The sequence below is a fragment of the Tamandua tetradactyla genome, chromosome 15 (assembly GCF_023851605.1).
Source record: "Tamandua tetradactyla isolate mTamTet1 chromosome 15, mTamTet1.pri, whole genome shotgun sequence".
In the NCBI taxonomy this organism is placed as follows: Eukaryota; Metazoa; Chordata; class Mammalia; order Pilosa; family Myrmecophagidae; genus Tamandua; species Tamandua tetradactyla.
In genome coordinates this window covers 34531460-34558004 of record NC_135341.1, presented here as the reverse complement: position 1 = coordinate 34558004, position 26545 = coordinate 34531460, and the positions used below count along the sequence as shown (strand labels likewise).

Sequence of the window (26545 nt, the reverse complement as noted above, 5' to 3'; positions counted from 1 at the left end):
AGAGAAGATGCAAATAAATAAGATCAGAAATGGAAGAGGAGACATAACCACTGACCCCACAAAAATAAAGGAGGTAATGAGAGGATACTATGAACAACTTTATGCTAATAAATACAACAATGCAGATGAAATGGACAACTTTCTAGAAAGGCATGAACAGCCAACTTTGACTCAGAAGAAATAGACGACCTCAACAAACCAATCACAAGTAAAGAAATTGGATCAGTCATTAAGAAGCTCCCCAAAAAGAAAAGTCCAGGACCAGATGGCTTCACATGTGAATTCTACCAAACATTCCAGAAAGAATTAGTACCAATCCTGCTCAAACTCTTCAAAAAAATTGAAGAGGAGGAAAGCTACATAACTCATTCTATGAAGCCAACCTCACCCTCATATCAAAGCCAGACAAAGATATTATAAGAAAAGAAAACTACAGACCAATATCTCTAATGAATACAGATGCAAAAATCCTCAACAAAATTCTAGCAAATCGAATCCAGCAACACACTAAAAGAATTATACATCATGACCAAGTAGGATTCATCCCAGGTATGCAAGGATGGTTCAACATAAGAAAGTCAATTAATATAATACACCATATCAACAAATCAAAACAGAAAAACCACATGATCATCTTGATTGATGCAGAAAAGGCATCTGACAAAATTCAACATCCGTGTTGTTGAAAGCACTTCAAAGGATGGGAATAGAAGGGAACCTCCTCAAAATGATAAAGGGAATATATGAAAAACCCACAGCTAACATCATCCTCAATGAGGCAAAACTGAAAACTTTCCCCCTAAGATCAGGAACAAGACAAGGATGTCTACTATCACCACTGTTATTCAACATTGCATTGGAAGTTCTAGCCAGAGCAATTAGAAAAGAAAAAGAAATACAAGGTATAAAAATTGGAAAGGAAGAAGTAAAACTCTCACTCTTTGCAGATGATATGATACTATATGTCAAAACCCCCGAAAAATCCACAACAAAACTACTAGAGCTAATAAATGAGTACAGCAAAGTGTCAGGTTACAAGATCAGCACTAAAAAATCTGTAGTGTTTCTATACACTAGTAATGGACAATCTGAGGGAGAAATCAAGAAACAAATGCCATTTACAATTGCAACCAAAAGAATAAAATATTTAGGAATAAATTTAACTAAAGAGACAAAAGACCTATACAAAGGAAACTACAAGAAATTGTTAAAAGAAACAACAGAAGACCTAAATAGATGGAAGTGCATACTGTGTTCATGGATTGGAAGACTAAATATAGATAAGCTGTCAATTCTACCTCAATTAGTTTACAGATTCAATGCAATATCAATTAAAATCCCAATGACATACTTTTCAGAAATAGGAAAACCAATAACCAAATTTATCTGGAAGGGCAGGGTGCCCTAAATAGCTAAAAGTATACTGAGGAAAAAAAATGAAGTCAGACGTTTCACGCTACCTGACTTTAAGGCATATTATGAAGCTACCGTGATCAAAACAGCATGGTACTGGCATAAAGATAGATATACTGACTAATGGAATAGAATAGAGTGTTCAGATATAGACCCTCTCATCTGTGGACAATTGATCTTTGATAAAGCAGTCAAGCCAACTCACCTGGAACAGAACAGTCTCTTCAATAATTGGTCCCTATAGAACTGGATATCCATATGCAAAAGAATGAAAGAGGAACCATACCTCACACCCTATACAAAAGTTAACTCAAAATGGATCATAGACCTAAATATTAGATCTAAGATCATAAACATGTTAGAAGAAAATGTAGGGAAATATCTTATAAATCTTATACTTGGAGGTGGTTTTCTAGACCTTACACCCAGAGCACAAACATTGAAGAAAGAAATGGGAACTCCTCAAAATTAGACACTTTAGCGCATCAAAGAACTTCATCAAGAAAATAAAAAGACAGCCTACACAATGGGAGACAATATTTGGAAACGACATATCAGATAAAGGTCTAGTATCCAGAATTTATAAAGGGATTATTCAACTCAACAACAAAAAGACAGCCAACCCAATTACAAAATGGGCCAAAGACTTGAACAGACACTTCTCAGAAGAGGAAATACAAATGGCCAAAAGGCACATGAAGAGATGCTCAACTTCCCTGTCTATTAGGGAAATGCAAATCAAAACCACAATGAGATATCATCTCACACCCACCAGAATGGCCATTATCAATAAAATAGAAAATGACAAGTGCTGGAGAGGATGTGGAGAAAGAGGCACACTTATCCACTGTTGGTGGAATGTCAAATGATACAACCGCTGTGGAATGCAGTTTGGCGGTTCCTCAAAAACTAAATATAGAATTGCCATATGACCCAGCAATTCCATTGCTAGGTATCTACTCAGAGGACAGGAGGGCAAGGACACAGACAGACATTTGCACACCAATGTTTATAGCAGCATTAGGTACAATTGCGAAGAGATGAAAACAGCCAAAATGTCCATCAACAGATGAGTGGCTAAACAAACTGTGGTATATACATACAATGGAATATTATGCAGCTGTAAGACAGAATAAAGTTATGCTGAGTGAGATTAGCCAGAAACAAAAGGACAAATACTGTATGGTCTCACTAAGATGAACTGACGTTAGTGAATAAATTTGGAGAATTTCTTTGGTAACAGAGACCATCAGGAAGTAGAAATAGGGTAAGATAATGGGTAATTGGAGCTGAAGAGATACAGATTGTGCGATAGAACTGAATGTAAAAACTCAGAAATGGACAGCACAATACTGCCTAACTGTAATGCAGTTATATTGAAACTCTGAGTGGGGCTGGGTGTGAGAGTGTTAGAGGGAGGAGGGCTGGGGGCATGGGTGGGATCAGAGAGGGAGTTGGACGGTAAGGTTTGAGATGGTGTGGTCTGGGAGTGCTTGGAGTGTGTAGTGATGGTGACTAAATGTACAAATTTTAGGAATGTTTTTGCATGGGAGGAGCAGGGGTGTGTCGTTGCTGCGGGGTGCTGACTGTGGATGGTAGATGATATTTTAAAATTTCAGCTTGTGTGTGAGACTGAAGCAAAAAATGTTTATTTGGTACAAAATTTGTGTTTTTACTGGTGCATTTCCTAATGTAACTTATGTGGCTGGCTTGGTTGAACACTGTGAGTGCGTGGGGCCTTGAGTAGGACATGAGATTTTGTTGATTAGTCCAGGGTGATACCCCGATGGATCTCAGAGTGATTTGAACAGTGAATAAAAAAGTATTTGTAGAGTCCCCTTTGGGGTGGGGGGGGGGGTGGGAGCCAGGGGGGATTCAACTTCTCCAAGTTGGATTCTTGATATTCCTGCAGGCAGTGTGGATGGCCAGAGCTGTAGGCTGAGCCCTCAGTCTTGGGGTTTGTTCATGTGAGACTTGGCCCTGCGGAGGATGGGTCAAGCCTGCTTGAGATTGGGCCTAGGAGTCAACCCCATGAGAGCCTCTTTTGTTCCTCAGATGTGGCCTCTCTCTCCAGCCAACACAACAAGCAAACTCACCACCCTCCCCCTGTCTGCATGGGACATGACTCCCAGGGGTGTGGACCTTCCTGGCAACATGCGACAGAAAATCTAGAATGAGCTGAGACTCAGCATCAAGGGATTGAGAAAGCCTTCTCAACCAAAAGGGGGAAGAGTGAAATGAGACAAAGTGTCAATGGCTGAGAGATTCCAAACACAGTCGAGGGGTTATCCTGGAGGTCATTCTTACACATTAAGTAGATATCACCTTGTTATTCAAGATGTAATGGAGAGGCTAGAGGGAACTGCCTGAAAGTCTAAAGCTGTGTTCCAGTGGCCATGTTTCTTGAAGATGACTGTGTGGTGGTGTAGCTTTCACAATGTGGCTGTGTGATTGTGAGGACCTTGTGTCTGGTGCTTCTTTTGTCTGCCTTGTCGGCACACGAGTGGAACATATGGAGTGAAGATGAATGGTAGGGGGAACAGATGTTGGGGTGAATTTGGTTTGAGATGCTTGTGGTTGGTGGGGGGGAGGAGTAAGGGGTATGGTGTGTATGGATATTTTTTCTGTTTTCGTTTTGTTTCTTTTTCTGGGTGGATGCAGGTGTTCCGAGGGGTGATTGTGATGGTGGGTGTGTGGCCGTGTGATGATATTGTGGATTGCTGACTGTATGTGTGGAACGGAATGATCAGGGTGGGAGTGTTTGCATTTGTTTGGTGTTTTTTTGTTATTTAAAAAAGATGAGATAAAAAGGTTGTAAAGAAGAAAAAAGGAGAGGAAAGAGAAAAAAAAAACCTTGCCAACCCCCAACCAAAACCATTCCTGTCAATCCTAAAGATCACCTAGGGCATTATAACCTACAAAGTTTTCATGCAGTAGGGTAACTTTCCAGAAACCTACAACCTCCACATGGGTCCCTGGATCTGATAGGTCCTGAAATGCAGAGGGGCCAGCCTCTCCAGAATATCAACTAGTTCCATCCTCCATCCCATATTATTGACAGCCCCTTCCAACATGAAAAATTTAGAATGGGCATAGCCCAAATACCCCTAAAGAGTGGGCGAAAGAGCAAAGGTGATGGTGGAGTTTTACAGAGAAGGTAGGGTTTAACAAATGAGTATGATTGCTGAATCATTATATTGATATTTCTTTCAGTCTCCAGTACCTTAGAGCAGCTAGAAGTAAAAGCCTAAAATTGTGAAACTGTAACCCATTCCAAACTCTGAAATCTGTTCTATAACTAATTGTTGCAATGTGCCTTGAAATTTAATTTTTTGTATATATGTTATTTTTCACAAAAAAGAAAAATAAAGGAGATTAAAATATTTTCAGACAAATAATCACTGAGAGAATTTGTAACTAAGAGACCAACAGTATAAGAAATGCTAAAGGGAGCATTACAAGCAGATAGGAAAAGGCAGGAGAGAGAGTTCTGGAGAAGAGTGTAGAAATGAAGACTATCAGTAAAAGTAAGAAGAGAAAAAAATAGATATGACATATAAAATCCAAAAGATAAAATGGCGGAAGGAAGTACTGCTTTACAGTAATAACATTAAATGTTAATGGATTAAACTCACCAATCAAAAGACATAGACTGGCAGAATGGATTAAAAAACAGGACCCATCTATATGCTGTCTACAGGGGACGCACTTTAGACTCAAGGACAAAAATTGGTTGAAAATGAAAGGTTGGTAAAAGTAATTCATTTAAACAACAACCAGAAAACAATAGGGATAGCTATACTAATATCTGACAAATTAAACTTCAAATGTAAAACAATTAAAAGAGACAAAAAGGACAGATATGTTAATAAAAGGAACAATTCAACAAGAAGGTATTAGAATCATAAATTTTTATGCACTGAACCAGAGTGCTCCAAAATACATGAGGTAAACACTGACAGCATTGAAAGGAGAAGTAGACATCTCTACCATAATAGCTGGAGACTTCAATTCCCCACTTTCATCAATGGGTAGAATATCTAGAAAGAGGATCAATAAGGAAACAGAGGTTTTGATTAATATGATAAATGAAGTAGACTTAAAAGGAATTTACAGAACATTACATCCCACAACAGCATTTTCCCAAGTGCTTATGGTTCATTCTCAAGGATAAACCATGTGCCAGTGTGGAAGGATTAGGTGCACCAGAAAAGCCATGTTTTAAACCTGATTCATCTTGTGGAGGCAACCTTTCTTTTAATCCCTATTCAGTACTATAGGTTGGAAACTTGATTAGATTATCTCCACAAAGATGTGACATGCCCAATTGGGATATTAACCTTTGATTAGAGGGAGATGTGACTCCACCCGTTTCAGATGGGTCTTGATTAGTTTACTGGAATCCTTTGGAAGAGGAAATATTTTTTGGTAAAAAGCTTGAGAGCCACAAGAACCACAGAGCCCATGCAGCCAGAGACCTTTGGGGCCGAAGAAGGAAAACACCCCTGGGGGAGCTTCATGAAACAAGGAGAGAAAGCTAGCAGGCATTGCCATATTTGCCACATGCCTTTTCAGTTGAGAAAGAAGCCCTGAACCTCATCGGCCTTTCTTGAGCAAGGGTAACCTCTTGTAGGTGCTTTAATTTGGACATTTTTATAGACTTGTCTTAATTTGGACATTTCCATGGCCTTAGAACTGTAAATTTGCAACTTTATAAATTCCCCCCTTTAAATGCCATTTCATTTCTGGTATATCACATTCTGGCAGCTAGCAAACTAGAACAGACTATATGCTGGGTCACAAAGTACATTTTGATAAATTTCTTGGATCGTAATGGAATGAAGCTGGAAATCAATAAAAGGCAGAGGGCCAGAAAATTCCCAAATATATGGAGGCTAAACATCACACTCTTAAACAACCAGTGGGTCAAGGAAGAAATTACAATAGAAATCAGTTAATATTTCAAGGCAAATGAGAATGAAAATACAACATATCAAAATTTTGGGGATGCAGCAAAAGCAGTACTAGGAGGGAAATTTATTGCCTTTAATGTCTATATTAAAAAACAAGAGCAAACATCAAGGTATTAACTGTTCACTTGGAAGCACTAGAAAAAGAACAGCAAACTAAGCCCAAAGCAAACAAAAGGAAATAAATGACAAAGATCAGTGCAGAAATAAAAGAAATTGAGAATATGAAAACAATTCAGAAAATCAGCAAAACCAAAAGTTGGTTCTTTGAGAACATCAATAAAATCAATGGACCCTTAGCTAGGCTGACAAGAAAAAAAAGAGCGAGAGGACGCAAATAAATACATTCAGAAATGGAAGAGGAGGCATAATCACTGACCCCACAGAAGTAAAGGAGGTAACGAGAGGATGCTATGAGCAACTATATGCTAATAAGGTACACAATGTAGATGAAATGGACAACTTCCTAGAAAGGCATGAACAACCAACATTAACTCAAGAAGAAATAGATGACCTCAACAAACCAATCACAAGTAGAGATTGAATCAGTCATCAAGAAGCTCCCAGAAAAGAAAGATCCAGCACCAGATGGCTTCACATGTGAATTCTACCAAGCATTCAAGAAAGAATGAGTACCAATCCTGCTCAAACTCTTCAAAAAAAATTGCAGAGGAGGGAAAGCTATCTAACTCATCTTATGAAGCCAACATCACCCTAATACCAAAGCCAGATGAAGATAGTAAAAGAAAAGAAAATTATAAACCAATCTCTTTAATGAAATAAATGCAAAAATCCTCAACGAAATACTTGCAAATTGAATCCAGTAACACATTAAAAGAATTATACACTACTACCAAGTGGAATTTATTCCAGATATGCAAGGCTGGTTCCACACAAGAAAATCAATTAATGTAATAACTATATCAATGAGTCAAAGCAGAAAAACCACATGATCATCTGGATTGATGCAGAAAAGGCATTTTACAAAGTTCAACATCCTTTCTTGATGAAAACACTTCAAAGGATGGGAAGAGAAAGGAACTTCCTCAACATGATCTATCTAAATTTCAAATTATCTCAGACTTTCAATGTGGCCTACAAAGGTCCTGGGTGACCCAGCCTCATCTCTTCACACCATGCTTGTGCAGTTCCCACCTCTTAAACTTTGCTATGCTCTTCCCTCTACTCATAATTCTCTTCTCCATCCTTCACCCAACTTCCACTTCTGCTTCAGGCCTCATTCTTTGGCCTAGGCTGTTTACTCCCTTTTCTCCTTTAACCTCAGTCTAGGAAGCCTGCTTGGCCACTACTGCCTCAGCCAGGGTCATTGTGATATCTGAACCCCCTAGAGTTCCTTTAAGCAAAATAAACTGTTTGTAAGGAGAAATGATATTTTCTACGTCTACAAGGAGGAAGTCTAGTCCTTCCCTCCCTCTCTGCTCTGGGATCTTAGGGTCTCTGAGCCCAGTGCCCCCTGCCTGGTTGCTTCATAGCTCTCCCCTCTTTAAAACTTGACTCCAAGTTCCTGGGATATAAAAGCCAACTGGCCTATCTGTAATTGTGTATTCTCCCTGGGCCAATCAGCTACTGCTAGGGACTGAGACACATAGCATGAACCTGGCATCGGAGCCTGACCCGTGAGTGGGTGGACAGTTTTAGAAAGGTGGTTATGTGCTAAGCAGACCCCAAAGGTGCCTCCTGTAGCTCTCAAAAGCATTTACTCTAAGCCTCCTTCTCATAATGCTGTAACTATCAGTTATTATTACTGGCCTTTCTCCCCTAGTGGACATAAGCTCTTAGGATAGAGGCCAAAATGCATTACTCTGTCTCCTAGGCCAAAACAGAATGTGCCCAGTAAATAGTTGTGAGAGAGAGTGCAAGAATTTCCAGAAAAAGAATTCGCCTTTGGGCCCACAGAGACATCAGAGAGGAGGTGACATTTGGGTATTAAGGGGAAGTGAATCAGCTGAGGCTAGAGGTTTAACAAGAGAATGTGGTGGCCTCATGACCTAAATTTGTCCAACCACACATTACTGAGCATTCAATGATTAACAACACACTGGGTGATTGCCACAGGAGTGCAATAAGGCCTAGAAATGGGCATAGAAGGTTTGAAGTGAGGACAGGATTCCTAGAGTGAGTGAGCCAGATATTTTCTCCTCTGAATTGCTGCTGATAGTTCTTTTCTCACAGGAATCAAGGCTGTTTTATAATTGTTTGCATGTGTGCCTGTCTATCCCAGGTGCCTCAAGGGCTGTGTGGGTTTCGTCTTTGTATAAAAAATCCCCAGGGCCTGTTGAATGAAACTGAATCCCCTCATGGTAAGGAAGTGGACAGTAGACAACCTTAAGATTCCCTTCTATAGATATGCATGAAGCTCTATCCTTTGCCAGATTTTGAGACTACTGAGATGGACCAACCTGGTCCCACCTGGAGGAACTAGATACAATTCCAATAAGAATGACATAGGTGATATTATCGAAATAACCACAAAAGTGCAGCTAGGGCTGGGGAATCCCAGCAAGTGTCATATAGAAGGGAGTAAAATCTTGTGATGGTTAAGTTCACATGTCAACATGTTTAGGTTAGGATGTCAGGTTGTTTGGTCAAGTAAGCACGGGCCTAATTGTTACTGTGAGGGTATTTCATGGATTTAAATTGTTTGTCAGGTGATTGCATCAATGGCTGATAACAGCAATAAAGGAGATTGCCTTCAGCAATGAGAGAAGTCTCATTCAATCAGTTAAAGGCCTTAAAGGGAGAACTGATTATTTCAGCAATCAGAATTTCTGTCTCTACTTCAGATGGCCAGGCTCCCCTGGGGTATTCACCAAAACCTTCTTTGGAGTTCCACACTTGCAGCCTGCCTTATGGGATTAGTACTTGCCAATCTTCACAGTGGCTTGGCAACTAATAAATCTTTGCATATATACATATACATCCTGTTGGTTCTGTTTCTCTGGAGAACACTGAATGATACAGAGCCTATAATCTTCTGTTAAAGGAGGTGATAGAATTTACTTAAAAACAGCAAAACTGTTGGTTGAATTGTTTTTGCTGAAATAAACCTGCACATGCATTTAACACTTTGTTTTAGTTTGTTAATGCTGCCAGAAACGCAATATACCAGCAATGGATTGTCTTTTATAATGGGAATTTATTGTTACCAGTTTACAGTTCTAAGGCCACAAAAATGTCCAAGGCATCCAGAGAAAGGTACCTTGACTCAAGGAAGGCTGATCTGGGAAGGCATATGGCTGGCTTCTCCTGGTCCTTTGGCTTTTCCTTTCAAACAGCTTCCCTGAGGGTGTTTTCTTTCTGCATCTTCAAATGTCTGGGTCTCATGTGGGCTCCAAAGCTTTTTCCAAATGGTTCCCTCTTAAAGAACTTCAGTAAGTGACTCCACCTTGAATGGGTGGGTCACATCTCCATTGAAACAACTTAATAAAAAGATCCCACCCAACAATATTGAATCAGGATTAAAGAACATGGCTTTTCTGGGGTACTGACAGTTTCAAACTGGCATACACTTTCAAAGAGTGTTTATAGCCTTTTCCCCATTTCTTTGTCCCATTGCAAGAAATGCATGTTATTGCCGTTTACAGATGAAGAATCCAGCTCAGGGACATTGCGTGATTTGCCCAAGGTCACATAACATACAGGAGGAGCTGGTCCCTCCCAGCCATCCCATAGGAAGGGGAAAGGACAGGAGAAGTCATTGTTCAGTGGGAGCTACAGGAATTGCCAGATGCCCAACCCCCAAGTTCTCTTCAGCTCTCAGAGCCTTTGTAAGTGGGGACCAGTCTTCCTCCCCTCCTCAGACACAGTAGGTATTGTGCTCCTTATTATGCAAAATACATCACTCTTCCTCCTCACTGAAGCCTGCTGTCAGAAAAGCACCAGCATAACAATTATTTACCCCCCACCCCAAGGTAAAGTAAAAGCTCCTAATTTCTCACTGTGCAACATATAGTATATTTGAATTCTCAGACCTGGGTTTGAATTCTGATCCACAGGCTGCTGGCTGTGAGACCTTATATAACTCAACCTCTCTAAAACTGTTTCCTAATTTAAAAAATTATTGTTGTAACATGTATATAACATGAAATTTTCCATTTTAACTATTTTAAGTGTAAAAGTCAAAAGCATTAATTACTTTTACAATACTGTGCTACTATCAATACCAGCAGTCATCAACTTTTTCATCATCCCAAATTCTGTACCCATTAAGTAATAATATCTCATTAATCCCTACCTCCACTTCCTGGCAACATCTAATCTACTTTTTGTCTCTATGAATTTGCATATTATAGGTATTTCTACAATATTTGTCATACAGTATTTGTCCTTTTGTGTGTGGTTTATTTCACTTATCATGTTTTCAAAGTTCACCCATGTTATAGAATATATATAACTTCATATATAGTTGAATAATATTCCATTGTATATACATAGCACATTTTGTTTGCTCATTCATTTGTGGATGGACACATAGTTTGTTTTCATCTTTTAGCTATTGTGAAAATGCTGCTGTGAACATTGGTGTAAAAGTATCTCTTTGAGTTGCTGCTTTCAATACTTTGGAGTACGTAAGAGTAGAATTTGCTGGATCATATGGCAATTCTGTTTAATATTTTGAGGAAACGTCAAACTTTTCCACGGCAATGTACCATTTTACATTCCCACTAGTAATGCATGAGGTTTCCAATTTCTCTATGTCCTTGATAACACTTGCTACTTTTCTTTTCTTAAATATACCATCCTACTGAGTGTAAAGTGGCATGTTAATGTGGTTTTAAGTTGTATTTCCATATTGACTAATGATTTTTAATGTCTTTTCACATGCTTATTGGCCATTCACTTATCTTCTTTGGAGAAATGACTATTCAAGTCCCTTACCAATGTTTAAATTTGGTTTGTTTATTTGCATGGGCAGGCACCAGGAATCGAACCTGGGTCTCTGGCATGGCAGGCAAGAACTCTGCCACGAGCCACCGTGGCCCTCCCAGCTCTTTGTCTTTTTGTTGTTGAATATCCTGGATATTAAGCCTATATCAGATCAATTATTTAAAAAAAATTTCTCCCATTCTGTCGGGTGTCTTTTTGTTTTCTTTATAATGACCTTTGCACAAAAGTTTTTAGTTTTGATGAAATTCAACTTTGTTCTTCCTTTCCAAGATGATTTTGACTATTTGGGGCTTGCTGCCATTCCATATGAATTTGATAATTGGCTTTTCCATTTTTACCTAAAAGATTACTAAAATTTTTATTGGAATTGTGTTGAATTTGTAAATCACTTTGGATAATATTAATATTTTATCAGTATTAAGCCTTCCTATCCATGAATACGGAATGTCATTCCATTTATTTAGATACTCTTTAATATCTTTTAACAATGATTTTTAGTTCTCAGTGAACAACTCTTTCACCTCCTTGGTTAAATTTGTACCTAGTTTTAAAATTCTAGATGCTATTGTAAATGGAGTTATTTTCTTACTTTATTTTTTACATTGCTCATTACTGATGTATAAAAACATAACTGATTTTCACATTTTGATCTAGTATGCTGCAACTTTTCAGAATTTGTTTCTTAGTTTTAGTAGATTTCTTGTGGATTTTGGGGGATTTTCTATATATATGTCCATAGAGATAGTTTTACTTCTTCCTAATCTGAATACTTTTTAAAAATTTTATTAATTAAAAAAAATTAACAACAAACAAAAACATTAACATATCATTCCATTCTACATATATAATCAGTAATTCTGAATATCATCACATAGTTGCATATTCATCATTTCTTAGAACTTTTGCATCGATTTAGAAAAAGAAATAAGAAGGCAGCAGAAAAAGAAATAAAACGATAACAGAAAAAAAAAGATTATACATACCATACCCCTTACCCCTCGCTTTCATTGATCAGTAGCATTTCAAACTAAATTTATTTTAACACTTGTTCTCCCTGTTATTTATTTTTATTCCATATGTTCTACTCGTCTGTTGATATGGTAGATAAAAGGAGTATCAGACACAAGGTTTTCACAATCACAGAGTCACATTGTGAAAGTTATATCATTGTTCAATCATCATCAAGTAACATGGCTACTGGAACACAGCTCTACATTTTCAGGCAGGTCCCTCCAGCCTCTCTACTACATCTTGAACAACAAGGTGATATCTACTTAAGGCGTTAAGAGTAACCTCCAGGATAACCTCTCGACTCTGTTTGGAATCTCTCAGCCGTTGACACTTAGTCTCATTTCACTCTTCCCCTTTTTGGTCAAGAAGGTTCTCTCAATCCCTTGATGGTTTTATTTTTTTTTTTTACATTTTTAAAATTTATTAATTAAAAAAATTAACAAACAAACAAAAATATTAACAAATCATTCCATTCTACATATACAATCAGCAATTCTCAATATCATCACATAGTTGTATATTCATCATTTTTTAGAACATTTGCATTGATTTAGAAAAAGAAATAAAAAGACAACAGAAAAAGAAATAAAACGATAACAGAAAAAAAAAAGATTATACATATCATACCCCTTACCCCTCGCTTTCATTTATCACTAGCATTTCAAACTAAATTTATTTTAACATTTGTTCCCCCTATTATTTATTTTCATTCCATGTGTTCTACTCGTCTGTTGATATGGTAGATAAAAGGAACATCAGACACAAGGTTTTCACATTCTCAGTGTCTCATTGTAAAAGCTATATCATTGTTCAATCATCATCAAGAAACATGGCTACTGGAACACAGCTCTACGTTTTCAGGCATTTCCCTCCAGCCTCTCCACTACATCTTGAACAACAGGGTGATATCTACTTAATGCATAAGAATAACCTCCAGGATAACCTCTCGACTCTGTTTGGAATCTCTTAGCCACTGACACTTAGTCTCATTTCACTCTTCCCCCTTTTGGTCAAGAAGGTTCTCTCAATCCCTTGATGTTAATTCTCAGCTCATTCTAGGGTTTTTCTCAATCCCTTTGTGCTGAGTCTCAGCTCATTCCAGGATCTCTGTCCCACGTTGCCAGGAAGGTCCACACCCCTGGGAGTCATGTCCCACACAGAGAGTGGGAGGGTGGTGAGACTGCTCATCATGTTGGCTGAAGAGAGAGGCCACATCTGAGCAACAAAAGAGGCTCTCTTGGGGGTCTAATCTGAATACTTTTTATTTCTTTTTCTTGCCAAGTTGCTCTGGCAAGAACTTCCAGTACAATGTTGAATAGTGGTTTTACTTGCTTCTGGCCTTGGGAGAAAGCTTTCAGTCTTTTATCTTTAAGCATGATATTAGCTGTGGGGTTTTCATATATACCCTTTATTGTACTGAGGAAGTTCTCTTCTATTCTTGTTTTCTGAGTTGTTTTTTTTTTCTATCCAGAAAAGATACTGGATTTTGTCAACAGCCTCTTCTGCATCGATTGAGATGGTTTTTTTATTTTTTCATTTTATTGCTGTGGTGTATTATATTGATTGATTTTCTTATGTTTTGCATACCAGGGATGGATCCTACTTGATCATGGTATATAGTACTTTTAATATGCTGTTGAGTTTAACTTGGTATTTTGTTGAAGATACTTGCATCTATAATCATTAGGGATACTGATCTGTAATATTCTTTTCTTGTTATACCTTCATCTGGATTTGGTATCAGGGTAATGCTAGCTTCATAGAATGAGTTAGGAAGTGTTCTCAAGTGTTCAATTATTCGGAATAATTTGAAAAGTGTTGGTATTTTTTTTTCTGTTAATGTTTGATAGAATTCTCCAGTGAAGCTGCTTGTGCTTTTTGCTGTTTGGAGGTGTACCTATTTGAAGCTATTATGTACTCCAGAAAAGCCATGTCCTTTAATCCTGATTCAATATTGCTGGGTGGGATCTTTTTTATTGTTTCCATGGAGATGTGACCAATCCAATTGTAAGTGGAAACTTTTGATTAGATGGTTTCCATGAAGATGTGTCTCTACCCATTTAGTGTGGGATTGCTTACTGGAGCCTTTAAGAGGGAACCATTTTGGAAAAAGCTTTAGAACCAACAGAACCAACAGAGACTACACAGCCAGAGATCTCTGGAGATGCAAAAGGAGAACACCAGAATCCTTATGAAATGAGAATCCAGGAGAGAAAGCAAGCAGATATTGCCATGTACCTTTCCAACTAACAGAGGTATTATGGACCCATTGGTCTTTATTGAACCAGTGTATCTTTCCCTGGATGCCTGAGTCTGGACAGTTTCAAAGGCTTACAACTGTAAACTTGCAACTTAATAAATTCCACTTAAAATTCTGTTCCATTTCTGGTATATTGCATTCCAGCAGCTTTAGCAAACTAAGACAGGAGATTTTTACTGATTCAATCTCTTCATTTGTTATAGGTTTGTACAGATTTTCTATTTCTTCTTGAGTCAGTTTAGGCAACTTGTGTGTTACTAGAGATTTGTTTGTTTCATCTAGGTGACCTAATTTGTTGTTGTACAGTTTTTCACATCATTCTTTTATAAGCCTTTTTATTTCTGTAGGGTTGAGAGTTATGTCTCTACTTCCATTTCTGATTTTATTATTTGTGTCTTCTCTCTTTTTTTTTCTTCTCATCATAGCTAAAGGTTTGTCAATTTTATTGATCTTTTCAAAAATATCTTGGTTTCATTCAACTTTTCTATTTTTTTCTACAACCTATTTATTTCATTTATCTCAATTTGAATCTTTATTCCATTCATCAACTAACACTTGGCTTAATAGCTCTTCTTTTTCTAGTTCTTCAACATGTGAAGTCTGTTTAATGATTTGAGATTTTCCTTCTTTTTTCTTTTTTTGCAGGCAGGACATTTATTGAGAGGCTCCACAAAGGGGGTCTGAAGACTAAACTCCAGCCCATTTGAGGAGGACAAGGGAAGATCTTTTATAGCAGAGGGACTGAGGGTTTTGGTGCCTTCTTTTTCAATGTAGGTGTTCACAGCTATAAATTTCCCTTTGAACAATACCTTTGCTGCATTCCATAAGTTTTGATATGTTATCGTTTTTATTCACCTCAAGGTATTTTCTGATTTCCCTTGTGACTTCCTGCTTAACTCATTGGTTTTTACTATCCACATATTTGTGAATTTTTCAATTTTCCTTCTGCTATATATTTTTATTTTCATTCCACTGTGGTCAGAGAAGATACTTGTAGGATTTCAGTCTTTTTAAATTTATTGAGACTTGGTTTGTGACCTAACATATGATCTATCCTGGAGAATATGTATTCCGTTATTTTTGGATTAAGTGTTCTATATAGGTCTTTTAAGTCTAATTGTTTGCAGTATTTTTCAATTCCTCTATTTCCTTACTGATTTTCTGTCTAGATGTTCTATCCATTATTGAAATGGGTGTTTTGAAGTTCCTACTGCTAATTTCGAATTGCCAATTTCTCCCTTCAGTACTGCCAACATTTGCTTCGTATATTTGGGTGCTGTGTGGTTAGAATCATAAATGTTTATAGCTATTATATCTTCTTGATTAATTGACCCCTTTATCAATTTAGAGTGTCCTTTACATCTTGTAACAGTTTTGACTTAAATATATTTTATCTGATATTAGGATAGCCACACTAACTTTCTTTTAGTTATTACTTGCATGGAATTTTTCTTCCCATCCTTTCATTTTCAAACTATTTGTATTTTTTAATTTACAGTGAATCTTTTATACACAGGGTATAGTTGGGTCATTCTTTTTTTTTTTTAACCCATTCTGTTAATTTCTGCCCTCTGATTGAAGAGTTTAATCCATTTATATTTAATTATTGATATTGAAGGACTTACTTCTGCCATTTTGCTGGGGGGGTTTTTGTACATCTTATACCTTTTTTGAAAGTGTTGCACCTCACTATTTACTAAGCCTCAATCTCTACCTTCTTTGTCCTTCATTTCCTCTATTACGCTCTACTTTTGTGTTTAGTTGTACTTTTGTAGAGAACCAGTTTGAATCCTTTCTCACTTTCTTTTGTGTGTATTTTTTAGATGTTTTCTTTATGGTTATCATGGAATCTTAACTCTAACATCCTAAATCTAATACAATACATTTGATTCAATAAAATGCTATACACAAACTATGCTTCTATAGCCCTCCATCTCCCCCCCTTTATTTTGTTCTTATCACAAATTGCATCTTTATGCATTGTGTGCCCCAATGGCATCAAGCTACTATCTAGTTTCCTTTCCTTTCAACCTGAAATTCTCCCTCTAGCAGTTCTCATAGGGAAGGTCTTGTGGTAACAAACGTCTTTAGTTTTGTTTATTGAGAATGTCTTCATTTCTCCCTCTTTTTTTGTTTTATGCAACTCTATTGAGGAAAAAATAAATTACTAGCAGAGCTATTAGTTGATCACACATTGACAACTTGCATCATTTATTCAGTGCTACCTTAAACAGTGTTTTGGAAGATATAGTAACTATTTAAATGGAAATTATGAAATGCTTCAGACCCTATTTTGGAATATAAAGTATGTTTGACTTTCAATCTTCATTTGCTGTTGATCAAGAACAGGACATTCCTCTATGGGCATGCGTAAAATAAATCACATTTTCATAGCATCTTCTGATGCTATGAATTCAATACCAATTCTCCAATCACATCAGTTATGAGCTTAAGGTATATTGCATAACCTCAAATCTCTAACAGTAGAAGCCTAAAACAAGAATAGATGATGTTAGAGTAATGCTACTTCCTTTTATGAGGCAACTGAGCATCTTCTCTCTCTCTCTCCCCCTCATATGATTTCTTTAGTGTGTTAGAGCACTGAGAAATGGTTTTAGTTTCATAAACAAGTTAAACATTGGTCACATAATACATATGCTCTGTTAAAAAAAAATCTGAAATCTTCGACAACTGTTCTCTTATAACTTCTTTATGGTTTCCAAAAGCAGTTATTGTCTAAAGCTGGAAGAAGAGTCTTCTCAGATGAGCACATGAATCAATGCAGAGAGGTAAACAAAAATAAAATTTTAAAAGATGGAGTCTGTTAGGGGAGCAGCCAGAAACTAAAAAGAAGAAATAGCAATTTAAAGTTTTTTCTTGCTATAATTCTGGTCTTTCTGAATTTAAGATAGCATCATATGCCATACTTGTGAATCTATTTTTGAGATATTCTGTTGTACTTATCTCTGTGTTTTATTGATCTGTACAATCTCTGGCAATAGGGGTTTATCTGGGTTCAGATCACATAACAATGAACAAATAGGTAAAAGAACTTTGAAAACAGTTAAAGCAGGAAACTATTGTGAAATAGAAAATAGATATCAATGCTGTCATTACTGTTAATATTTAGATGACAAATTATTGTTGTGGTTTGAAGGGGTAGCCTGTAGGAGGATGAGTTGCCAAAAAGAATATCTTGATATGCCTGTCATTAGGTCTCTTAATTGTCACTTGCTTATAAAATATATCATCCCTTTCTGGATCTGCAGAAGATTGTGCTGAGGAGTCATGGGCCAAATCAATAAATCCCTTATTAATTTATTAAAGCACCATACTCTGTGCTGTTCATTTGGCTCTGTGCTGTTCATTTGGCTCTGTGCTATCTTGGTGTGTGATCAAATGTCCAGCCCACATATTGATTATCTGGGTGACAGGAAATGATTGTATCTTCATCTCACACTGGTTCTGCCAGACACTGGCACGGAGTGGTTGGGGACTCCCTCAAGCTGTGGCCTGCCAGTGTGGGCATCTAGTGCCTCCCTTCCCATTATTGAAAGACAGTCATACCAGATATATAATTCTTGATTAACAGTTTTTATTTTCTTTTAGCACTTTAAATATGTTATTTCACTGCCTTCTGGCCTCCATGGTTTCTGATGAGAAATGGCATTCATCTTATTAAGGATCCCTTGTATATGATGAGCTCCTTCTCTCACAGCTTTCAGGATTGTCTCTTTGTCTTCAGCATTTGATAGTTTTATTATGTGTCTTGGTGTGGATCTGAGTCTATTTTATTTGTTAAGTCTTGTGGTAGTTAGATTCAGTTGTCAACTTGGCCAGGTGAAGGGACCTAGTTCTGTTGCTGTGGACATGAGCCAATGGTACGTGAACCTCATCTGTTGCTAATTACATCTGCAGTCAGTTAGGAGGCAGGCCTGCTGCAATGAATGACGTTTGACTTAATTGACTGGTGCTTAAATGAGAGAGCACAAGGTAGCATAGCTAAGCAGCTCGGCATTCCTCATTTCAGCACTCGCAGCTCAGCTGAGGCCTTTGGAGATGCAGAAAGAAGTCACCCCGGGGGAAAGTTGTTGGAACCCAGGGGCCTGGAGAGAAGGCCAGCAGAGACCATCCTGTGCCTTCCCACGTAAGAAAGAAACTTAGCTGCCTTTCCTCTGAAGAACTAACAAAATAAATCCCCTTTTATAGAAAGCCAGTCCTGGTGCGTTGCATTCCAGCAGCTAGCAAACTAGAACAAGTTTCTTGGATACGCATATTCATGTCTTTCTTCAAATCTGGGAAGTTTTCAGCTGTACTTTCTTAAAATGTTCTTTCTGCCCTGTTCTCTCCTTCTGGGACTTCTATAATACATATATTGGTACATTTGATGGTGTCTCACAAGTCCCTTAGGTTCTGTTCAATTTTCTTCATTAGTTTTTTCTTTCTGCTCCTCAACTGGATAATTTTAAGTTCACTGATTCTTCTGACAACTCAAATCTGCTGCTGAACCCCTCTAGGGAAGTTCTAATTTCAGTTATTCTATTTTCAGCTCCAGAATTTGATTGGTTCCTTTTTATTTTATAATTTTTATCTTAATTGAAATTATTTTGTTCATATATCACTTTCCTGATTTCCTTTAGTCCTTTGTATATGTTTTCCTTTAGCTCTTTGATCATATTTATAGTCATTTAAAAGTCTTGTCTAGTAAGTCCGACATCTTAGATTCATCATTAACAGTTTCTCTTGCTTTATATTGTTCCTTTGAATGGGCCGTCTTTTCTTATTTGTTTGTATGCCTGGGGATGTTTTTTGTTAAAATCTGGAAATTTGAATAATTTAATGTTTTAACTCTGGAAATCATACTCTCTCTCTTCTCCAGAGTTTGTTGTGTTATTTTTTTCATTATTGTTGAAGGCTTTCATTGTCTATTTGTTTAGTGTTTTCTCCAAACTATTTATGAAAAGATTATATTCCTTGATAAGTGTAGTCACTGAAGTTTCTGTTCGTTTTCCTTGTATTCAGCTAGTGTTATGACAGAGAGTTCTTGAAATGCCTGTTGCTAACAACAACAGCAATGACAGTATAACAATAAAAACAGAAATACCTCTCTCAGTCTTTAAAGATTGACCATGTGTCTTCCAGCATTAAGCCAGCCTTGCAGTGAGCCTGAATGAAAGCTTAGGGCTCTCCCATGTCTTTTCTGAAGCATGTATCTTGTCCTGGACATCTACATGGCTTTATCAGTTCTTCAGTATACTTGGCTAGGTGATGGTGCCCAGTTGTTCCATTGCTGTGGACCTAAATTACCAGCATGTGAAATTCATCTATGACTGATTACATCTGAGGTCAGCTAAGGGGCATGCCTTCCACAGTGAGTTATGTTTAATTAACTGGGGGATTAAAAGAGAGAGGTCAGAAGAAAGAGAAAAACTTAGTGGTGCTTAGCAGCCCAGCATATCTCAGCTCAGTTCTCAGAGTTGGCTCAGATCCAGAAGGTTGGAAATGCAGAAAGAACATGCCCTGGAGAAAGCAGTTTGAACCCAGAAGCCAGAAAAGAGGACCACCAGACATCGCAGTGTGTCTTCCCATGTGATACAGAAACTCAGATGAAAGGAAGCTGCCTTTACTCCGAATAATTGCAAATTTGTAACTAAATAAATCCCCTTTATAAAAGCCAGTCTATTTCTGATGTATTAACTTAACTGTTTTCTAGAGTTCTGAGAAAGATAGTTTTGCCAGTTTCTGCTTGTTTCCCCTCTTTCTTTGGGGTGACAGGATTTTACAGCTTCGTATCCATCCTGCAGCTCAGTTTTCTCAGGTTTAAAGGATGGATATGATCATTTGTGATAGATTAGAAATTGCATATAAAGCACTTTTCAAAATATCTGGGATAGTATCCATGTTAACTTATAGCATTAAAAGTTGTCAGTAGGGGTGCAAGGGTAGTTCAGTGGTAGAATTCTTGCCTGCCATGTGGCAGACCCAGGTTCATTTCCTGCCCCCACCTCCCCCCAAAAAGGATTCAACAAATGGTGCTGCAATAATGGGATACTCATCTGGAAAAATAATGGAATGTGACTCCCCACAATACAGTGTACAAAAAGAAAAATGTTGCCAGTAGAAGAAATTCTTGGCAGAGGTTTAGGAGAACCAGAGGCATTTCCTGAGACCGTGGGTGAGCATCAATCTATGGAACAGGTTGACCTTGCCTCTCTGCTCCCAGTGGAAAAGAAGATGGCATCTCTGGGTAGGTTTTGGGTAGGGGGCTTCGCTGCCCAGGGCCGGCTTGTTCACAATTGAAGAACTATGGAGAATGAGGACTGACTCCCTCAGCAGTGACCACAGCAGGCTTTGGATACCTTTTGGTTGAAGCAGCTTTGGCATGAAGCTTGGCAGGTGACTGGAGGAAGCTGGAGACAGGAGAGGCCCAAATGGTGGGTCCATACGTGTGTGGAGGCCAAGAGACACATGGGCATCCCTGCCAATCAAGGCATAGCCTTTGGCAATCACTGGCCTCCCCACTGTCCTAAAGCCAGGGGTTTCTCCCCAGCTTCCTGGGGAAGAGTGCAAGTATCCTCAAATGGCACCATAGGTCTAGGTTTATCTACAGGCCATGCTACTTTTTGTTGTGCATAGATTTTTTTTTCTTCTTGAGTCAGTTTAGATAATTTGTATGTTTCTAGGAATTCACCCATTTCATCTAGGTTATCCAATTTGTTGGTGTGCAGTTCTTCATGGTAGTCTCTGATAAGCCTTTTAATTTTTGTCAAATCAGAAGTAAAATGTCTTAGTGACTATCTACTAGAAGATAAGGGAAACTTCTTCTATCAAAGGCATGGATTTAAAGAGAACAGACTAATTTAAGGCTTTATAAGGAAGAGAACCATGAGACAAATTATGTCATCTACTTAAAAAAAATTATCAAAATTAGTAAAAACATTAGTCTTGAGAACAATGTCCAAGCATCAGCTATTCCCATATAAATTCCATCTGTAAAATATACCGCAAGACTGACTACTTACCATTGTTTCCATTGCAATAGTCCTAGTCCTGAATGACAGATTCATCCTCCACTCTTTCTCTTCTCCAAATTCATTCTCCACAGAAAATCAAGAGTGATTTATTTTTTTAATTTATATTATGGTTTGGGTTGATGGGAAAGATTAGTTATTGTGGATGGTGGTGATGGTAGCCCATTGTGAATGTAATTAACAGCACTGAATATGTATTTGAATGAGATAAAGGGGAAATTTTTGGTTGTATATTTGTTACTAGAATAAACATTTAAAAATATATAGAATGGTACAAAACAGTAGACTGTATTTAATAGTACAATGGACTGTAGTTAATAATACAATGATACAAATGTTCAGTGAATTGTAACAAATGCAAGGTGTTAATAATAGGGTGGTATATGGGAACTCTGTATTTTATGTATGATTTTTTTCTATAAATCTACAACTTCTTTAATTAAAAATTAAAACTAAAATGCTACTATCGGGCAGGCCGTGGTGGCTCAGCATGCAGTGTTCTTGCCTTCCATGCTGGAGACACGGGTTCATTTCCCAGTGCTTGCCCATGCAAAATAAAAGAAAAATGCTACCATCACCACCATCCATTAGCAAAGAAGTAATGTCTCCACTTTCATTTCTGTATTTAGTAGTTGTGTCTTCTCTCTTTTTTCTTAATTCAGATAAAGTTTTGTCAATTTTGTTGATCTTTTCTGGGAACTATCTCTTGATTTTGTTTATTCCATTGTTTCTGCAATCTATATTTTATTTAACTCCACTCTAAACTTTGTTAGTTCCTTCCTTATTCTATTTCAGGGTTCAGTTTGCTTTTCTTTTTCTAGTTCCTCAAGATGTGAAGTTAGGTTATTGATTTTAGAATTGCCTTCCTTTTTAAGATGGGTGTTTATTTTCTAATGAGGGTGTTTATGAGTTATTAATTTCCCTCTGAGTACTCTCTTCATTGCATCCTATGTTTTTTGGATTTATTGTGTTTTCAGTTTCATTGACCTCAAAGTATTTCCTAATTTCCTTTGTGACTTCTTTTTTTTTAATTTTTAACTTTTTTAAATTATACAATATAACATATATACAAAGCAAAGAAATAAAAAAAAAAGCAATAGTTTTCAAAGCACTCTTCAGCAAGTAGTTACAGACAGATCCCAGAGTTTGTCATGGGCTACCATAAGATCCTCTCATATTTTTCCTTCTAGCTGCTCCAAAATATAGGAGGCTAGAGGGCATAAATTTGTGTGTGTGTGCATCTTTGTTTTTTTTTTTAAACATAACAACATACAAACATGAACATTCTTACCATATGATCATTCCATTCTTGGTATATAATTAATACTCAAAATGTCATCACATGGTATATATTCATCACCACGACCACCTCTCAGAACATTTGCATGTGATTTCTTTTTTGATCCACAGGTTGTTTTAGGGTGTGTTGTTTAATTTCAATGTCTGTGAATTTTCCAATTTTCCTTCTGCTTTTTCTATTTTTATATCTATTTTCATCCCATTGTGTTGGTCAAAAAAGATATTTTATATGATTTTAGTCATTTATGGAGACTTGCTTTGTGGATTAACATATCTATTCTGGAGAACATTCCATGTGTAGTTGAGGCAAATGTGTATTCTGTTGTTGGGTGGGGTGTTCTGAATATATCTGGAATGTGTAGTTCATGTATACATTATTGTTCAAACCCTCTTTATTTTTGTCTAGCTAATCTGCCTATGATTGAAAACAGGGTGTTGATATCTATAACTATCATTGTAGAATGGTCTGTTTTCCATTAAATTTGGTAAATTTTTGCATCCCATATTTGGGGTTGTTATGTATGCTTATTATATCTTCTGATGGATTGAATCATTAGTCAATATATAAAGTCCTCCTTTGTCTCATGTAACAATTTTTTTATTAATTTTAAAATTTTTTTAAATACCAGAAAACACCAAACACAAACATTCTTAACTTTTGATCATTCTGTTCTACATATATAATCAGTAATTCACAATATCATCACATAGTTGCATATTCATTATCATGATCATTTCTTAGAACATTTGCATCTATTCAGAAAAAGAAATAAAAAGAAAACAGAAAAAAATTCATACATACCATACCCCCTCCCCCTCCTTGATCACCAGCATTTCACTGTAACTTTATTTTAACATTTGTTCCCTCTATTATTCATCTTTATTCCATATGTTTTACTCATCTGTTGATAAGGTAGATAAAAGGAGCATCAGACACAAGGTTTTCACAATCACACACTCACATTGTGAAAGCTATATCATTATACAATCATCTTCAAGAAACATGGCTCCTGGAACACAGCTCTACAATTTCAGGCAGTTCCCTTCAGCCTCTCCACTACATCTTGACTAACAAGGTGATATCTATTTAATACGTAAGAATAACCTCCAGGATAACCTCTTGACTCTGTTTGGAATCTCTCAGCCTTTGACACTTTATTTTGTCTCATTTCACTCTTCCTTCTTTTGGTCGAGAAGGTTTTCTCAATCCCTTGATGCTGAGTCTCAGTTCATTCTAGGGGTTTTCTCAGTCCCTTGAGGTTGAGTCTCAGCTCATTCCAGGATTTCTGTCCCATGTTGCCAGGAAGGTCCACACCCCTGGGAATCATGTCCCACGTTGACAGGGGGAGGGTGGTGAGTTTGCTTGTTGTGTTGGCTGGAGAGAGAGGCCACCTGAGCAACAAAGGAGGTTCTCTTGGGGGTGACTCTTAGGCCTAATTTTAAGTAGGCTTGACCTATCCTTTGTGGGGTTAAGTTTCATATGCACAAACCCCAAGATTGGGGGCTCAGCCTATAGCTTTGATTGCCCTCATTGCTTGTGAGAATATCAAGAATTCAACTTGGGGAAGCTGAATTTTCCCCCTTTCTCATCATTCCCTAAAGGGGACTTTGCAAATACTTTTTATCCACTGTTCAAATCACTCTGGGATTTATTGGGGTATCACTCTGGACAAACCAACAAAATCCCATGTCCTACTCAAGGTTCCATGTACTTATGGTGTTCAATTAAGCTGTCTACATAAGTTATATTAGGAAATGCACTAGTGAAAATATAAATTTTGTACCAAATAAACATTTTTAGCTTTAGTCTCAACATAAGGTAAAATTTTAAAATATTAATTATCATCTATTTTCAGCACCCTACAGTAATAACATTCCTTTGTTCTTCCTCATACAAAATCATTTTTAAAATTTGTACCTTTAGTCACTATCATTACACATTCTACGCATTCCTAGATTATACCAGCTCAGTCTTTATCATCTACCTTTCTTTCTGATTTCCTTTGTGCCCCCAGCCCTCCTCCCTCTATCATTCTCACATTCAGCTTCATTCAGTGTTTTAAAATAATTGTATTACAGTTGGGTAGTATTGTGCTGTCCATTTCTGAGTTTTTGTATCCAGTCCTGTTGCACAGTCTGTATGCCTTCAGCTCCAATTACCCAATATCTTACCCTATTTCTACCTCCTGATAGTCTGTGTTACCAATGAAACTCTCCAAGTTTATTCACTGTCAGTTCATATCAGTGAGACCATACAGTATTCGTCCTTTTGTTTCTGGCTAATCTCATTCAGCATAATGTCCTCAAGGTCCATCTGTGTTCTTACATACTTCATAAATTTATTCTGTCTTATGGCTGCATAATATTCCATCATATGTATATACCACAGTTTGTTTAACCAGTCATCTGTTGATGGACATTTTGGCTGTTTCCATCTCTTGGCAATTGTAAATAATGCTGCTATAAACATTGGTGTGCAAATACCTGTTTGTGTCCCTGCCCTCATGTCCTCTGAGTAGATACCTAGCAATGGTATTACTGGGTCATATGGCAATTCTTTATTTAGCTTTTTGAGGAACCACGAAACTGCCTTCCACAGCAGTTGTACCATTTGACATTCCCACCAACAGTGGATAAGTGTGCCTCTTTCTCCACATCCTCTCCAGCACTTGTCATTTTCTGTTTTGTTGATAATGGCCATCCTGGTGGGTGTGAGATGATATCTCATTGTGGTTTTGATTTGCATTTCCCTAATAGCCAGGGACATTGAGCATCTCTTCATGTGCCTTTTGGCCATTTGTATTTCCTCTTCTGAGAAGTGTCTGTTCAAGTCTTTTTCCCATTTTGTAATTGGGTTGGCTGTCTTTTTGTTGTTGAGTTGAACAATCTCTTTATAAATTCTGGATACTAGAACTTTATCTGATATATTGTTTCCAAATATTGTTTCCCATTGTGTAGGCTGTCTTTTTACTTTCCTGACGAAATTCTTCGATGTGCAAAAGTGTTTAATTTTGAGGAGTTCCCATATATTTACTTATTTCTTCCATGCTTTTTCTTCGTGTGTAAGGTCTAGGAAACTGCCTCCTAATATAAGATTTATAAGATATTTCCCTACATTTTCGTCTAACAGTTTTATGGTCTTAGATCTAATGTTTAGGTCTTTGATCCATTTTGAGTTAATTTTTGTATAGGGTGTGAGATATGGGTCCTCTTTCATTCTTCTGCATATGAATATCCAGTTCTCTAGGCACCATTTATTGAAGAGACTGTTCTGTTCCAGGTGAGTTGGCTTGACTGCCTTATCAAAGATCAATTGTCCATAGATGAGAGGATCTATGTCTGAACACTCTATTTGATTCCATTGGTCAGAATATTTATCTTTATGCCAGTACCATGCTGTTTTGACCACGGTAGCTTCATAATATACCTTAAAGTCAGGTAGTATAAGACCTCTGATTTCATTTTTTTTTCCTCAGGATACTTTTAGCTATTTGGAGCACCCTCCCCTTCCAGATAAATTTGGTTATTGGTTTTCCTATTTCTGAAAAGTAAGTCATTGGGATTTAATTGGTATTGCATTGAATCTGTAAATCAATTTAGGTAGAATTGACATCTTAACTATATTTAGTCTTCCAATCCATGAACACAGTATG

The 26545-nt window shown here is 37.2% G+C and overlaps 1 protein-coding gene across 8 annotated transcripts in view; it reads left to right on the top strand.

Moving 5' to 3' along the window:
* Positions 1–26545, top strand: part of RAD54L2 (RAD54 like 2) — a 244199-nt gene that overhangs the window by 30752 nt on the left and 186902 nt on the right. For 2 of the 8 annotated variants that reach the window (XM_077129153.1, XM_077129145.1), the window contains exon 2: positions 15208–15332. The exons of the other annotated variants lie outside the window; for them this stretch is intronic. The gene's annotated coding sequence lies outside the window, so the exon portion shown is untranslated. The remainder of the gene's footprint in view (positions 1–15207; positions 15333–26545) is intronic. 8 annotated transcript variants of the gene reach the window in all.